This window comes from Ornithodoros turicata, unplaced genomic scaffold (genome assembly GCF_037126465.1).
Source record: "Ornithodoros turicata isolate Travis unplaced genomic scaffold, ASM3712646v1 Chromosome13, whole genome shotgun sequence".
Lineage (NCBI taxonomy): Eukaryota > Metazoa > Arthropoda > Arachnida > Ixodida > Argasidae > Ornithodoros > Ornithodoros turicata.
The window spans coordinates 3,095,236-3,111,840 of NW_026999307.1; the positions used below are offsets into that span (position 1 = coordinate 3,095,236).

General features: G+C 43.6%; 2 long non-coding RNA genes across 3 annotated transcripts in view; one reads left to right on the forward strand and one right to left on the reverse strand.

The window, feature by feature from the left end:
• Positions 1 to 16,605, forward strand: part of LOC135372113 (uncharacterized) — a 130,153-nt gene that overhangs the window by 48,812 nt on the left and 64,736 nt on the right. The gene's annotated exons all lie outside the window — the stretch shown is intronic.
• On the reverse strand, positions 12,181 to 15,960 carry LOC135372125 (uncharacterized). The gene is made up of 3 exons (XR_010415843.1): positions 15,582 to 15,960; positions 14,539 to 14,621; positions 12,181 to 12,313 (listed from the first exon to the last, which is right to left on the reverse strand). It is a non-coding gene; the product is annotated as an uncharacterized LOC135372125 (long non-coding RNA).

The window sequence follows — 16,605 nt, forward strand, 5'->3', positions numbered from 1 at the left end:
TGTGACACTACCTGGTAAGCCATTCTTGATGAGCAGGTATGCATTGGGGTTGTTAATTAGCTCGAGGTTTACCTGACTCATTTTTAGATGAAAGATGAAAGTCACTGAAAAGGTTAGCCAGCTGTAGGGATCGAACCCACATCTTCTGGATTGCCGGTCCAGGGCTCTACCAATTGAGCTAAGCTAACACGCCTCTCCCGTGACTTTCGGGGTGCGTCATCTGAAGGGACGACAAACCAGCCACTCACTGTCACTCACCCTCCTTTCACTCTTACATTTTTGCTCACTCATACACACATTCATACGACGGAAATCGACGCAAGCGGCACCTGTTGAACAAGAGATAAACTGATGTTCTGAGGCTGGAACAACATAGAAGGGACAGATACAAACAAAGCCTCAAATTGCCTTGATTTCTTAGGCAATTTGAGGCTTTGTTTGTATCTGTCCCTTCTATGTTGTTCCAGCCTCAGAACATCAGTTTATCTTTTATCTCATTTTTAGTGTACAAGACATACTTAATCCTGGAAAAGATACAAAATGAAAAGGTTCAGTCTTGTGCACACCAAGTGTCCACTTTCGAAAACTCTGAAATACGTCTGCTAAAAGCAGCGCATCTGTCAGAAGGTATAAGTCTGAATACTCTCCAAGTCGAAAATTTTCATACGCATTCTGTGTGTGGTTGTAGTCTTGTTCACTTACTTCAATTCCATTCAAAGTGTTAAAGAACTCATCTCGAAGTGGTAGCGAAAGCTCATCATAAGCTTCAAAACTGGTGACAAAGCTATAACAGAAGACCCCGTTATGAACAACCAGCTGAAAGTCTTCCTCATTTGGAAAAAAAACTGGCGAAGGCACTGGAAATTGGATTCACCTTTCTCACGTAATTTTTCACTAGTGTTTCGAGTCTTGTGTTCAGAAAACTGAAACTGTCCAAGAATCGATAAGAGCCGCTGTCAATTGCTTTAAATTTTTGACAGCTGGTGGCAGTTACGTTTACGTCCGACTTCTTAAGTGGGTGTGAATGAGACAGGAGAAAACTCATATCATAGTTGGCATTGTGTGCAATGATTGGAATCTTGGGAGCCACTCTCAGTTTCAGATTACATGTCTGACACAGTGTTTGTCAATTCTCAGCTTATATGGTCATGGTCTCGAACTTTTTGTCTTTAAGCAAGAGATTCTTTCCAGATGCTACAATGTGTGACTGCTGTATGTTGACGCACGTTCTGTTCGGTTATTTCTAGAGGTGCAGAAGCATGTATCCATCCTAAAATTTCATCATGCAATTTCCACAGCAGCTCCATAAAGACTGTGACACAATAGGTCCACAGAAAAGATGCTTTTGTAACACGTGCGAGTCGGATGCACGTACAATTAAAAAGGCAAAAGGAGGAAGGACAGTGATTTTTATACACATTTGTTTCCTTTAAACAAGGCAACAAAACAATCTCAAAATCGTATATACAGTAGAATCGGATATACGTCATGAGATGTTCCCCAGCAAATGCTGTGTCTCCCTTCTTAGGGTAAACTGTCTTAGCAACCTTCTGAAGCAAACACATCTTTGAATGGTCACTTAGGATTCTGTCTGATGAGATGCCCATCACACACCTCTTGCAATGAATGTGTCCACGGCGTTGAAATAATCCATTAAAATTTGTGAGAAGCAGAAAATGAGAGTGGATTAGTAACTGATCCACATGTTTCTCACACTCTGCATCGACAACCTTTATGGGGTACAGAAATTTGTCTTCCCTTTTCTAGGCGTACACATTAATACTGAGGCCATTATGCTTTTATTTTTTCGAATACTTCAAACGTCTTTTGGGAAAGCTGCCGAGAACGTTTCCGGAAAAACATTTTGAGAAATATATGGTCTGTATCGAGATGCCCTACACCTGCGATAACCAGTACCAGGATGCAGTGCAGCTATTACAGAGAAAGCAAAACACATGTTCTGCTCATCCTCATGCAAACCAAAGTCCGCACACAACAGAGAACGAAACTTATGCTTCCATTCCTGCGGTAACTCAAACTGGGCGCACCAATCACTTGAGGCATCACACGTCCAACGTTCATGATACAGGCATGAATGTGAAAGAGGAAAACACCTGAACTTTCCACTTTGAGGTTTTCCAAATTTTGTGCTATTTCAGCAATCACTTGAGTGGTAGAAAGTTCTACGTCTCCCACTGACCACACTGTCACTACTTTGGAGGCCACGAAACTAATTTTGAGCTGTAACTCATCGTCTTGTGTGTGACGACCAAGTTCGACTTTAAGCAATACAAAATAGCGCAGTGCGAAACCAAAGTATCATAAGATGTCAGCAATGTACTGTCTGTGCTGGTGAAAAAAGGTTGTAACATCATGTCCGCTAACTACTCTGTTGTGTAAGTGTAGCTCAAACTGATTCGTGTAGTTTCGCATTGTGCGCAAAGTCTCACAAAAGGGAATGCAGGGGGTTGAAGATTGTGACCATTTTCCAAGTGAGTCTGAAGATCCAGTTGTATTGCATAGTGCTGTTGTTCATGTTGGGAACATAAGTGGCACATCACCATGTCTCATCACTTTCTCTTCGAATTAGTGAATATAATATCTGACGAAATGACTTTTTACCGTCTTCGGTAAACCGTTCTTTCTTTGCCATTTTGAGATTTGGAAGCAGTTGCATTTCCTCTAGTTCTCCGTCTGACAATTTTTTGAAGCGTCCAGGTCGGTAGACTTTGACTGGCTTGTTGTTTTCCATGAGGAGCTCCACATATACTGCCTCTCCATACATAGTGTCAGCTTTCTGAATGTCCAGCACTTCGAACTTTTCGTTTTTGGGGATGTTGCTCATTTTCTGAATTTCACCCTCACCACATTGTTTCAGTTTACGCAACTTTTGCATGACGGACGACATAGCTTACTTGTGTTATGATGACTTCGTTGTGATGATGAAAATTTGCGTACTGCTCTTGCTGTAGAATGATCTGAAAGAGAAGAATAGATTAGTAAACTTTCTACGTCTTCCACAGGAATATGTAACACACCTCCTCGGTCTGAAGTTCTGATGGAAGAAGCGATCTCTGTGTTCGTTCTTATGTAGTGATTGCATGCAGTCAACTAACATCTGTGCACAGCCTTGATCGTCTACACGGATGCAACATTATGCACACAGACATGTTTCAGCATGTTCTGTGTCTTATAGCCATAAGGGCAAGAGCTGATGTCATTGTAGAGGTATCGCTTATTGTTGTATGCCATCAGCCTTGTTTTCACATTTGCATCCTGTGCGTATACAGTTTCTTTCCGGCCATTGATACCTGCTGATGCCATAGTGTGGTTGAATAAGGAGTCTCCATACACATCATACAGTATACTTTTTGGTGCCTTTAGCTGTTGCAGTTTGCTGTCCTCCACCTGGTTTGATGGAGTACAATTTAGCTTTCAACATGTTACTTCTTCAATGGGTATACTACCAGGTTCGCTTTTGAAAGTGCTGAGCCTTCCGCGATTCCGTTCGCTGCTACCTGCAGGTGTTGTGTAGGAATGTAATAAATCGAATAAGAGCATGATTAGGTTGTTGAGCGAATGTGTGTAGTAGTACCTCAGTGTCGCTTTGTAGGACTGTTCCAGATGGCAACTTTTCGAAGAATGTATCTGAAACCAGCGATGGATCGTCGGCGTCCACTCCACAGCGTCAATCTGGGGTGGTGAAGGTGTAGCGACTTCAATGACTGCATCGGCGAGTGTGGCCACTTCGTCCAGGGAAAGGTTTGATGCTCTGGCCAGGACCATCTGAACGTTCTTCAGTTAACTTTGAAGCAATAGTTGCCGAAGGAACTTATCGCCGTAATCGTATCGTCCTTCAGTAAGCGTTGAAGGAATAGTTGCCGAAGGAATTTATCGCAGCAATCGTATCGTTCTTCAGTAAGCGTTGAAGGAATAGTTGCCGAAGGAACTTATCGCCGTAATCGTATCGTCCTTCAGTAAGCGTTGAAGGAATAGTTGCCGAAGGAATTTATCGCCGTAATCGTATCGTCCTTCAGTAAGCGTTGAAGGAATAGTTGCCGAAGGAATTTATCGCAGCAATCGTATCGTTCTTCAGTAAGCGTTGAAGGAATAGTTGCCGAAGGAACTTATCGCCGTAATCGTATCGTCCTTCAGTAAGCGTTGAAGGAATAGTTGCCGAAGGAATTTATCGCCGTAATCGTATCGTCCTTCAGTAAGCGTTGAAGGAATAGTTGCCGAAGGAATTTATCGCAGCAATCGTATCGTTCTTCAGTAAGCGTTGAAGGAATAGTTGCCGAAGGAACTTATCGCCGTAATCGTATCGTCCTTCAGTAAGCGTTGAAGGAATAGTTGCCGAAGGAATTTATCGCAGCAATCGTATCGTTCTTCAGTAAGCGTTGAAGGAATAGTTGCCGAAGGAACTTATCGCCGTAATCGTATCGTCCTTCAGTAAGCGTTGAAGGAATAGTTGCCGAAGGAACTTATCGCCGTAATCGTATCGTCCTTCAGTAAGCGTTGAAGGAATAGTTGCCGAAGGAATTTATCGCAGCAATCGTATCGTTCTTCAGTAAGCGTTGAAGGAATAGTTGCCGAAGGAACTTATCGCCGTAATCGTATCGTCCTTCAGTAAGCGTTGAAGGAATAGTTGCCGAAGGAATTTATCGCCGTAATCGTATCGTCCTTCAGTAAGCGTTGAAGGAATAGTTGCCGAAGGAATTTATCGCAGCAATCGTATCGTTCTTCAGTAAGCGTTGAAGGAATAGTTGCCGAAGGAACTTATCGCCGTAATCGTATCGTCCTTCAGTAAGCGTTGAAGGAATAGTTGCCGAAGGAATTTATCGCCGTAATCGTATCGTCCTTCAGTAAGCGTTGAAGGAATAGTTGCCGAAGGAATTTATCGCAGCAATCGTATCGTTCTTCAGTAAGCGTTGAAGGAATAGTTGCCGAAGGAACTTATCGCCGTAATCGTATCGTCCTTCAGTAAGCGTTGAAGGAATAGTTGCCGAAGGAATTTATCGCAGCAATCGTATCGTTCTTCAGTAAGCGTTGAAGGAATAGTTGCCGAAGGAACTTATCGCCGTAATCGTATCGTCCTTCAGTAAGAGTTGAAGGAATAGTTGCCGAAGGAACTTATCGCCGTAATCGTATCGTCCTTCAGTAAGCGTTGAAGGAATAGTTGCCGAAGGAACTTATCGCCGTAATCGTATCGTCCTTCAGTAAGCGTTGAAGGAATAGTTGCCGAAGGAATTTATCGCAGCAATCGTATCGTTCTTCAGTAAGCGTTGAAGGAATAGTTGCCGAAGGAACTTAGCGCCGTAATCGTATCGTCCTTCAGTAAGCGTTGAAGGAATAGTTGCCGAAGGAATTTATCGCCGCAATCGTATCGTCCTTCAGTAAGCGTTGAAGGAATAGTTGCCGAATGAACTTATCGCCGTAATCGTATCGTCCTTCAGTAAGCGTAGAAGGAATAGTTGCCGAAGGAACTTATCGCCGTAATCGTATCGTCCTTCAGTAAGCGTTGAAGGAATAGTTGCCGAAGGAATTTATCGCCGTAATCGTATCGTCCTTCAGTAAGCGTTGAAGGAATAGTTGCCGAAGGAATTTATCGCAGCAATCGTATCGTTCTTCAGTAAGCGTTGAAGGAATAGTTGCCGAAGGAACTTATCGCCGTAATCGTATCGTCCTTCAGTAAGCGTTGAAGGAATAGTTGCCGAAGGAATTTATCGCCGTAATCGTATCGTCCTTCAGTAAGCGTTGAAGGAATAGTTGCCGAAGGAATTTATCGCAGCAATCGTATCGTTCTTCAGTAAGCGTTGAAGGAATAGTTGCCGAAGGAACTTATCGCCGTAATCGTATCGTCCTTCAGTAAGCGTTGAAGGAATAGTTGCCGAAGGAATTTATCGCAGCAATCGTATCGTTCTTCAGTAAGCGTTGAAGGAATAGTTGCCGAAGGAACTTATCGCCGTAATCGTATCGTCCTTCAGTAAGAGTTGAAGGAATAGTTGCCGAAGGAACTTATCGCCGTAATCGTATCGTCCTTCAGTAAGCGTTGAAGGAATAGTTGCCGAAGGAACTTATCGCCGTAATCGTATCGTCCTTCAGTAAGCGTTGAAGGAATAGTTGCCGAAGGAATTTATCGCAGCAATCGTATTGTTCTTCAGTAAGCGTTGAAGGAATAGTTGCCGAAGGAACTTAGCGCCGTAATCGTATCGTCCTTCAGTAAGCGTTGAAGGAATAGTTGCCGAAGGAATTTATCGCCGCAATCGTATCGTTCTTCAGTAAGCGTTGAAGGAATAGTTGCCGAAGGAACTTATCGCCGTAATCGTATCGTCCTTCAGTAAGCGTTGAAGGAATAGTTGCCGAAGGAATTTATCGCAGCAATCGTATCGTTCTTCAGTAAGCGTTGAAGGAATAGTTGCCGAAGGAACTTATCGCCGTAATCGTATCGTCCTTCAGTAAGCGTTGAAGGAATAGTTGCCGAAGGAACTTATCGCCGTAATCGTATCGTCCTTCAGTAAGCGTTGAAGGAATAGTTGCCGAAGGAATTTATCGCAGCAATCGTATCGTTCTTCAGTAAGCGTTGAAGGAATAGTTGCCGAAGGAACTTATCGCCGTAATCGTATCGTCCTTCAGTAAGCGTTGAAGGAATAGTTGCCGAAGGAATTTATCGCCGTAATCGTATCGTCCTTCAGTAAGCGTTGAAGGAATAGTTGCCGAAGGAATTTATCGCAGCAATCGTATCGTTCTTCAGTAAGCGTTGAAGGAATAGTTGCCGAAGGAACTTATCGCCGTAATCGTATCGTCCTTCAGTAAGCGTTGAAGGAATAGTTGCCGAAGGAATTTATCGCCGTAATCGTATCGTCCTTCAGTAAGCGTTGAAGGAATAGTTGCCGAAGGAATTTATCGCAGCAATCGTATCGTTCTTCAGTAAGCGTTGAAGGAATAGTTGCCGAAGGAACTTATCGCCGTAATCGTATCGTCCTTCAGTAAGCGTTGAAGGAATAGTTGCCGAAGGAATTTATCGCAGCAATCGTATCGTTCTTCAGTAAGCGTTGAAGGAATAGTTGCCGAAGGAACTTATCGCCGTAATCGTATCGTCCTTCAGTAAGAGTTGAAGGAATAGTTGCCGAAGGAACTTATCGCCGTAATCGTATCGTCCTTCAGTAAGCGTTGAAGGAATAGTTGCCGAAGGAACTTATCGCCGTAATCGTATCGTCCTTCAGTAAGCGTTGAAGGAATAGTTGCCGAAGGAATTTATCGCAGCAATCGTATTGTTCTTCAGTAAGCGTTGAAGGAATAGTTGCCGAAGGAACTTAGCGCCGTAATCGTATCGTCCTTCAGTAAGCGTTGAAGGAATAGTTGCCGAAGGAATTTATCGCCGCAATCGTATCGTTCTTCAGTAAGCGTTGAAGGAATAGTTGCCGAATGAACTTATCGCCGTAATCGTATCGTCCTTCAGTAAGCGTAGAAGGAATAGTTGCCGAAGGAACTTATCGCCGGTATCGTATCGTTATCGCCGAGTGGCGTGGCATCGTTTCCGAAGAGCTGCTTCATCCGGCGGAGGAGTTGGGTTGGGCGACAGTCGGCCAGCTCTTCCAAGGAAAGTAGCTGCTGGAGGCGCTCAAAGTAAGATGAAGACATGCAGCTGAGTGAGTTTGTCGTAGGGGGTGTCCTGCGGCGGAGAAGAGATGAGGTCGTAGACCTTCTCCGCTGCAGCTGGTGGTACCGCTGAGATCACATCATAGAGGTGTGTAAGCTGAGAGGTCACGCAGCCAAGTGAGACTGGGCCCCTGCCTGCGTGAACCAGTTGGCCGGGTTGCGATCCCAGAATGGTGGAAGCTTGACGGAGACGGCGGTTACATGCGGGGACGGATGTGCCGCGTTGTCGCCGTCGGACATTGTCGGTATAGCCGTCAGAGTTGTTCCAAAAAGGAACGTCCGGGTCACCGGTGTAGCGCAGGAGGCAAAGAGACAGGCAGAGGTCAGTGCCGTGTGCTGCCAGAGCAAGCGAAAGAATGACTGCACTGGCCGCACATGTATTTGCAACACGTGCTTGTCGTTGGAGCACTAGCGATTGAGCTGCCACGGAAGTGTCGTATCATGTAGACGTCCCCGGGACACCTGCTTACAAAAATGATATTTGAATGCTGACACTTGCAGGCAAACTGGACATCTTTGTTGTTTTCGCTCAGGTCCAAGGTAAGCTGAAAACAAAGACAACAACTATTAATACCGTCTACATACATCAAATGATATGCCTTTGTATCCCTATATCTTGAAAGAATTCACTAAGTCATACACTGCATGGGGGGCCTGGGTAATCTGAAAAGAAAGACAACAATAACTATTAATACCACCTACATACATAAAATGATATGCCATTGGATATCTATATACTGAAAGAATTCACTAATACATACGCTTCATGGGGGGGGGGGGCGGACCGGGAAAAAAAAACAACTATTAAGGCGGTGCATCAGCACCGATGCTCTATGGGGATCCCCATACATTTTTCAACTCTCGTAGCGCCGCGAAAATTTGGTTGATCTCCGTGCAACTGCGTTTAAATGGAAGAGGATGCTTAGATCTAGTGCATGATCGAAGCAGATTTGGCGTTTTAGACTCAGAAATTTTTATATCGTCGTCGAAAGGTTTGGGAAAACCTATATTTCGAGATTCCGCTTGCTTACAAAATAGTGCCGCCCAAAATCGAAAATCTAGCTCGATCACGCACTAGAGAAACATATCAAGAACCAACACCAACAAAAAGATTTCATCTATGTTAAGCCGTTGACTCGGCACACGAGTTTCTGTCAGGTATGGTCATCCGTGGAGTACGTCCCTTCAGAATGGGAAGCGCAGTGCTGCCATCTATCATCGAGTGTGTCGTCACAAGCAACAACAATCTGACCGCTGGAAATGATATGCCGCTGCACGTGGCCGGAAGACGACGAGGCCGACGTTGACCATGACGCGGGAGCATGAGCACGGGCAGCGTAGCCCAGCCCCAAAATGTTGTTTATTGTTTGTTCAATGACGCTCATTTTCTCGGGGAACAGTAGATGAAACTTATTTGTCTTGGAATTCCCAGTCGCAGCCACAGAAATGTGGAAGGATCATGCTTGTAAAAAAAATAGTGGCGCTGGATAGGCTATACAGTGAAATCGTTTCTTTTACAGTGGATGCTGGAAACCTGGCAGCGCTTTTAGCACTCATCCAGTAGGATGTCAACAGGAAGAGGGGTCTATTGTTTCGTGGGACAACTTTACAATAGTTATTTGAGCCCCACTGGGTATCCCCTCGTTCCATGACGTGGTTGGGAGCGTGGATCAAGTGTGGTCCCCTGGACTCCAAGCATTTGGAATTTCGGGTGGCGGATGGAGATGGTTGGGGCAGATTCCAGACACGTCCATATCGTTTAGTGTACAGTAAGGTACAGCGGACAATTTGATGGGCAAGTGTGCATATATGCTTCGGCTGAGAAAAGTTATTCAGGATCGAAGTTGAATCAGAATGGAAGCTGAAATGGAATCGCAGCACCTGGGACCCAGGTCGAATAAATGGATGTTGGCTCCCTCAGGTTGGAAAATGAATATCAGCGTTACGACGTCATGAGCGAGCACTGGGATGGCCGAAGCGTCAAAAACCGGCGATGGCAAACCCACAGTGCCGTCTTCCTCACACCGTTACACAATGAGGGTGTCAGAGCGGACACTGATGAACGTGAGCATATGATGCCAGTAATACCTTAGTTGTACCTCAGAAAGTTATACATGTGTAGTTGCTCGCACGATGAAGTAAAGATTACAACACCTGGATGCTCACATGCGGTTCAGTAGCTTCAAGGCGCTCGGAATCTATCACCCATTCAGACATGGAAGTCGTTTCTGAACGCAGAAAAGGACGGCGCAGTGAACTAACACTGCAGTGCAAAATGTGCACACTAAAGGGTGTGGCTGACACTGAGGTTCCACCAAGCATCGGACAAGATCATATGGACGTGAACACCGCTGTAGTTTTGGGAGTCCTCCCTAGTGGAACGGCATATTGAGCTGTTGATCAGTTATGTGCCGCACTAAGCATGCCGTGTATGGTGACCGGAACATTCGCGAAATATCAGGACCAACTGGCGGACGGTAGCAACCGTACAGGACAGAGTCACGTACCGGAACTGAGGAAGTGCGGTCTGTGGAAGTGCGCGCATGTCTACTGGTACCAGATCCACGGTCAACTCCATGTATAACCAACCGGCAGTACTGCCTCTTCGTTGTAGTTCCGTCTAGCTAATTGTTCACTAACACTAATTGTTCCGTCTGGCTGAGCGCAATATGCGTGTTTACAGTATTGGACTTGGCATGGGTGAGCACGAGCGGTCATGTTTGCACAAAATTTCGCTTGACCTGTTGCGCGCCAAGAGAAAACAAAAATAACACAAAAAGAAGACGTTACATCAGCGGTACTGCATTTCCAAGCAAGCGCCAAAATGTTATGAAGCGGTGACTGCGCAAACCATTTCGCTCGCTGCGCCATCCCTCGACTGTAGACGATGAAGTGCCGGCTATGATGCACCGCCTTAATACCATCTACATACATAAAATGATATGCCATTGAATATCTATAAGATAGTTCTAGTTTAGTTGTATCTCACTCACTTTTTCGAGTGCAGGACATGCTTAACCCTGGGAGAGATACAAAATGAAGGGGCTCAATTTTGTGCACATCAGGTGTCCATTGGTGGAAGATCTGAAACATGTCCGGTTGAGGCAGCGTGTCGGTGAGCAGGTACTAATCCACCTAGGCTTGCCATTTGAAAGTTCTGCCTTTCTGCATGTGGCAGTAGTCTTCTTCGCTTACTTCCACTTCATTGAGTGGGTTCAGGGATTTCTCGGTGTGGCAGACAAGGCTGACTAGCCTAAAACGTTCTTCATTTGAGAAAAACTTATGCAGACAATGGAAGTTTTCCTCTCTCTTCTCGCACAAATTTTTCACAAACATCTCAAAGCTTGCACTTAGGAAGCTCAGACTGTCCAGAAACTAAAAGGAATCAACATAAATAGTTTTGAATTTTTTATAACAGCTGGCAAAAACTTTTGTCTGATTTTTTTTAGCAAATGCAAAGTGAGACGCAAGAAAACACATCTTGTAGTTAGCATTGTGAGCAATGATTGGAACATCCTGAAGTGTTCTGATCTTGAGGTTGCACGATTGACACAACGACTGTCGAGACGTTCCAATCACATGATCACGCGCTTTGTTTCTTCGCAAATGATTAACTTGCAGTGGGTGGCGGCAGGGTGCTGGCACTCATTCCCTTTGCTAATTTCCATTGGTACGATCTCTCGTATTCACTCCAAAATTTTGTCGTACAATCTGTGTGCAGCAGATCCACGAACACAGTGGCACAATTTGCTCCATAAAAAAAATGATGTTTTGGAGAACATTTGAATCTGTCGCTTGTTTAGCTAAGGCAGAAGGAGGATGGGATACGATCTTCGTGATCAAGGCATAGTGACTGGTCACTATCAAAGTCATACAGTCAGTAGAAAGCTACTTCATCCAAAAGATATTCACCAGCGAATGCTAACATGTCTCCCTTCTTTGGCCAAACCGCCTTTGCTACTTTCTGATGTTTGGACATGTTTAAATGATTACTCAGGACAGCTTCTGTCGTGAAACCCAAGGTGGATGGTCCACGATGTGAAATGTCCACACGGTTGAAACAAACCGTTGAACTTTGTGATGAGCACAAAATGAGAATCAATCGAGTAGGTTCACATGTTTTTCTCACTTGTCGTTCACAACTTTTTTATGTTAGACAAATTTCTCATCCTTATACGCATAGACATTGATGGTGACACCATTTTGCTTTACAAACATTGCTACATCATCTAGAAAAGTGACTGGAAATGACTCTGGGAGTACATGCTGAAATCCTATTAGAAAAAACCATACAAGTGTCCGTTTGGCAGTCATACGGAATAACGGAACGGACTCCATACACTCTATGGACTGGTATGGACCCCGTACACTGTATGGCATCCTATGGCAGTCCATAGCCTGTATGGCCCACCGACCTTGCTCTATGGCATGAGTATGTGTGGCAGCCCGCAAGATGATGGGATGAGACGTGAGCGTTTGCTGTACGTAACACCAGCACAAAATGAACACAACTAGTGCATGTCAATTTGACAAAATTTATTGCCTTACAGCCTTTTTAGGAAGTCAGCCAAGTAGCCATTAATTGCATCAATTCACTCAGTCAAACTTCTGCCTTTGCGGCTGGGCTTCGTGGCAGCGTACTCTTGAAAGCAACCTAAAATACAGAAAATTAGCATGCGTTTGTACCAAATACCACTGCTAAAAATGTGCTCTGTGAAGGCATATTCTACAAAAACAAAGAACTTCTTAACATGATGGAAATTGATGTTCTGAAGCTGGAACACAGAATTAAAGGAAAACACACTAAGCTTCAAGTGTCTAAGACATACAGAAGAAGGAAGTCACTGAAAAAGCCAGTTGTAAGACCCAAACCCACATTTTCTGGTTCAAGGCTCTGCAATTGAGCTGAGCTGTCCCACTTTGTAGGACAGCTCAGCTCAATTGCAATTTGTGCCACTTTGTGGGACAGCTCGTGGTGACCATTGGGAAAAGTAATTTGTTTGGTCAACGAGGCAGCTCTTGATGCAAGCAATTCTTTTTGCTGTTCATTTGACAATGTTAACACCATATGCTACAGCTGAACTCAGAAACCCATTTTACCTGTACAAAAAAAAAAAAAAAGCTAAAATGAGGAGTTTTCACTGCATTTCTTTCAAAAATGTTGAATTGTGCTTGTATCTGCATCAGCATTGTACATAACAGCTTAGAGGACAGAGACTGGTGCGAAGCAGCTTTACTATATAGAGTAAAGCTTCGTCTCACCAGAATGGGATGATTTATTAGAGCTTTCTCAAACAGAGGCATTTTGTTTCAGAACACCCCCCACAGCCACACAAATGGGGATCATCTCAGGGCTTTTTTAAAGGAGTGCTGAAGTGCAAACAAATAGCTCGTGCTGAGGAACCCATACACTGCAATAAAAATATACTATACTGTGGCATGAACAATGAAATTTACATAGAACTCAGACATTGGAGTACTACCATTGGAGAACTGCACTATACTCCATGACTTGAAAACCCAAGACGAGGTAGGGACGATAACAGACAAACACGGTCTCAACCGTGACCAAGTCAACCGAGACCGCGTTTGTCTGTTATCGTCCCTACCTCGTCTCGGGTTTTCAAGTCCTGGATCGTCACCACAAGCTCGCTTGCTACCTAACTTTCCTTGAGTTATGCACTATACTGATATCTCGTCAGCTATGTGGAAGTAAACAGCGCTTGAACATATGGAATAAGATGCTCGTGTAATGCATGTTGGAGCATGACAAAAGAGCAGCAGGGTAGTTTGCATGCTTGGGACGACGACTTATAAAATGGAACAAAAGTTGTAGGCCATGCTGGTCAGTGTACTTATTCATTATGGGCAATGTGATGAAGACAGAGCTACACTAGCAGCCAACGTGCCAAACTGAAACTTTTTTCGTTCAAGATTTTGCATGAGTACTAGAAAGACAGCTCTGGAATAAAAGATGGCAGTTCATATCGGTCCAGTGCTAATGGTATTGTAGGCACTATCAACAGTATTGTCTTTAAACTGTTTTCGAATTGTTGTGTTCGTTCTGGTTGTGCCCACAGGCACAGGGCAATCCGAAAACAGTTTACAGAAAATGCTGTTGATAGTGCCTATAATGACATTAGCAATGAACAGATATGAAGTGGTATCTTTTATTCCAGAGCCATTTTTCTAGCACTGGTATAAAATCTTGAGCGATAAAGTTTGGGTTTGGCACGTTGGCTGCCATTGTAATGCTGCGTCTTTATCAGACTACCCATGACGAATAAGTATACTGACCAACATGCCCTACAATGATGAAAGATGAATGAATTTGAGGCTTTGTTTGTATCTGTCCCTTCTATGTTGTTCCAGCCTCAGAACATCAGTTTCTATAAGTTCCGTCTTAAGCATGCCAACTACACTGCACTGCTGCTCTTTTTTCAGGTTCCCACTGATGCAGTGTAGACATGCATTTCACGAGCTTCGTATTCTATATATTTAAGTGCTGGTTACTTGCACAAAGCTGACGAAATCTCAGTATCTCTCCAATTGGTTGTACAGCAATGCCCAAGTTGTAAATTTCCTTGGTCATGCCACAGTATTTGTTGTGTGGTATCAGCAGCTTTAACAGAACCTAACATAAGCACTAGATGCATTTATGAACATGGACTTTGCTCCATAACAATATCCTACAAAAAAGAAAAAAGAACATTGACAAATGCGACTGGGAGTAATGAAATTAACGGAGATCCAAGCTTTCACTTCATGCATTTTAAACTCACGCTGTCATGCTTGTCTGTGTACACGTGAGAAGTGGTGAGAAACAAAATGCCATTCACGTTTCCCAATGAAATATAAAGTACGAAAGTGTAGTCCTACCACAGAGCTGCATCCATGTCATGAGCATAAAAAATCTGTGGCACTTGCTTGTGGACGTCCCACTGTCTTGATGGGTATGTTTTCTGGAAAACAGCATTTGACAGATGAAAGGCACAATCAGAGGAGTCAGTCGTACAAAGCATGGCGTTCGTGTAACTAATATAGTGTGGAAACACTACAAGTACACAATACTACGTTCATGTTCATATATATGTCAGAATACTTTGTGAGTTATAGAACGAATTTTAAAACAAAATTTTATAGGAAAAGAAAGATTGCTTCAGTACGCAAGCATGCAGTGAGTGAGCAAGCTACGCCGTGTTGTCCACGCCAGTAGACTACCTCGGCTCATTCTCATTATGTTGGATGCACATGTGACTTATGGTCAACAACCTACTCTACTTTTCTGAAAATTTAATCATGAGTTACTCACATATCCATTTGGCTTTATTTATGAGAAATTCACCTGTGTCATTTTATCTAAGAGGTGTGAAAAACAAAAGCAATGGTTGGACAAGATAACACGGGTTTGTTTTAAAAAGTAAATGTGTTAAGATTTTGGGGCCAACTATCCTACATGTCTACAACACAGGGCACTTGTATTTGCAGCGACATCTACCACACATTCAAGAATGTGCATCTCAAACATGTAATGACGTAAACGACGAGAAGTAGCCAGACACACCCTAACACAAACATCTAAGCTTCCACTGCATGCGCGCACGACCAAGTCGCACATCAGAAACCACAGCACCCCATCTAGCAATCCTCAAAGGCAGGCGCTTTTGTGTGTGCAATGACGATTACGTATCTATTACGTAACATATTTCAACGCTTATTCCAAAGCTAATCAGTCGGGTCCCGATACCTAAACTACTGTTGCTAACTCTAGCGAACCCTACTCTCCTCTCGTGATCGAGTTTTGTTCCTTTATTTGAACGGATCGCAAAGGATTTTCAAACTTCACGCATGCACTTTGCAATCACAGATAGCATTCCGTATCACTTCATTATCACATCAAAACAGATATTTATATGGTTCACCTTTCATCATCGGCACCTTGGCGGGATAACAGTCCATCATTTCTTCGCCAGTAGGCATAAACAGCCGATCCTCCGTGGAAGTGCAAACTCCTTGACACTGTAATAACTACCTCCACTTTGTGGGCATATATCACGAGGTCATGCACTGCACGCAGATTAAAATACGTTGTGCAGCCAAGAAAGGTTTCGCTGAAAAAGGAAATTGATCACACAGAAACAACGTGCTTCGCCTACGTCCGCCATAACCACCCAAAGCCAAAAACACAGCGACACGTAGCCCCCTAGGCGAAGTGCATCTAGCAACAGGTAATTTTTAAATATTATTTCCTACCGACTTTTGGCCTTGCGCAAAGAATTAACCATCATTTTTCTCAAACTAAATAACAGTGCCCCATAATATTAATCAGAGCGCCATACGATGACGACCATCGCCATTCTTAGCCGGCTGTTTGTCTGTTTCGGTTTCTGTTTTATTGTTGCATTTTCGTGTTATGAAAACACCGTTCCAGGGAAAGTATCACGGCAATTATGTGCGTGTATCTGTGTCTGTGATTCTAGAACGCACACTTCAGTGCATTGCGAATGATGTCAAATCACAACAAGGATAACTCGTGATATCTCCAGAAAAATCGCCACGATCAGCGGAACGCAGAAAACGATATATGAACAAAGGACCAGCATAGCCTATGTGTTATTTCAATATTATTTGCCTATTTTTAGATCCCTATCATGCGTCAACGAATAAATATTGAATTATTTTATTCACGTGTACCAACGTATCCCATCTGCCCTTTTTGGTAAATTAATCAAACATATATGTTACTGGCCCTCCAAGGATATGAGTATAGTACTAGGCGAAATTCAATGATTGTTCCAAAGCCGAGCCAGCCGGGTTCTGTTTCCTAAATTACTGTTGCTAGCCCCAGCGTATCTTTTTCTCCTCGAATGACAACGACAACTTTATGTTATTATTGTTACTATTATTATTATTGTGTTATGTAAACAGTGCGAACAGCTTGATTGT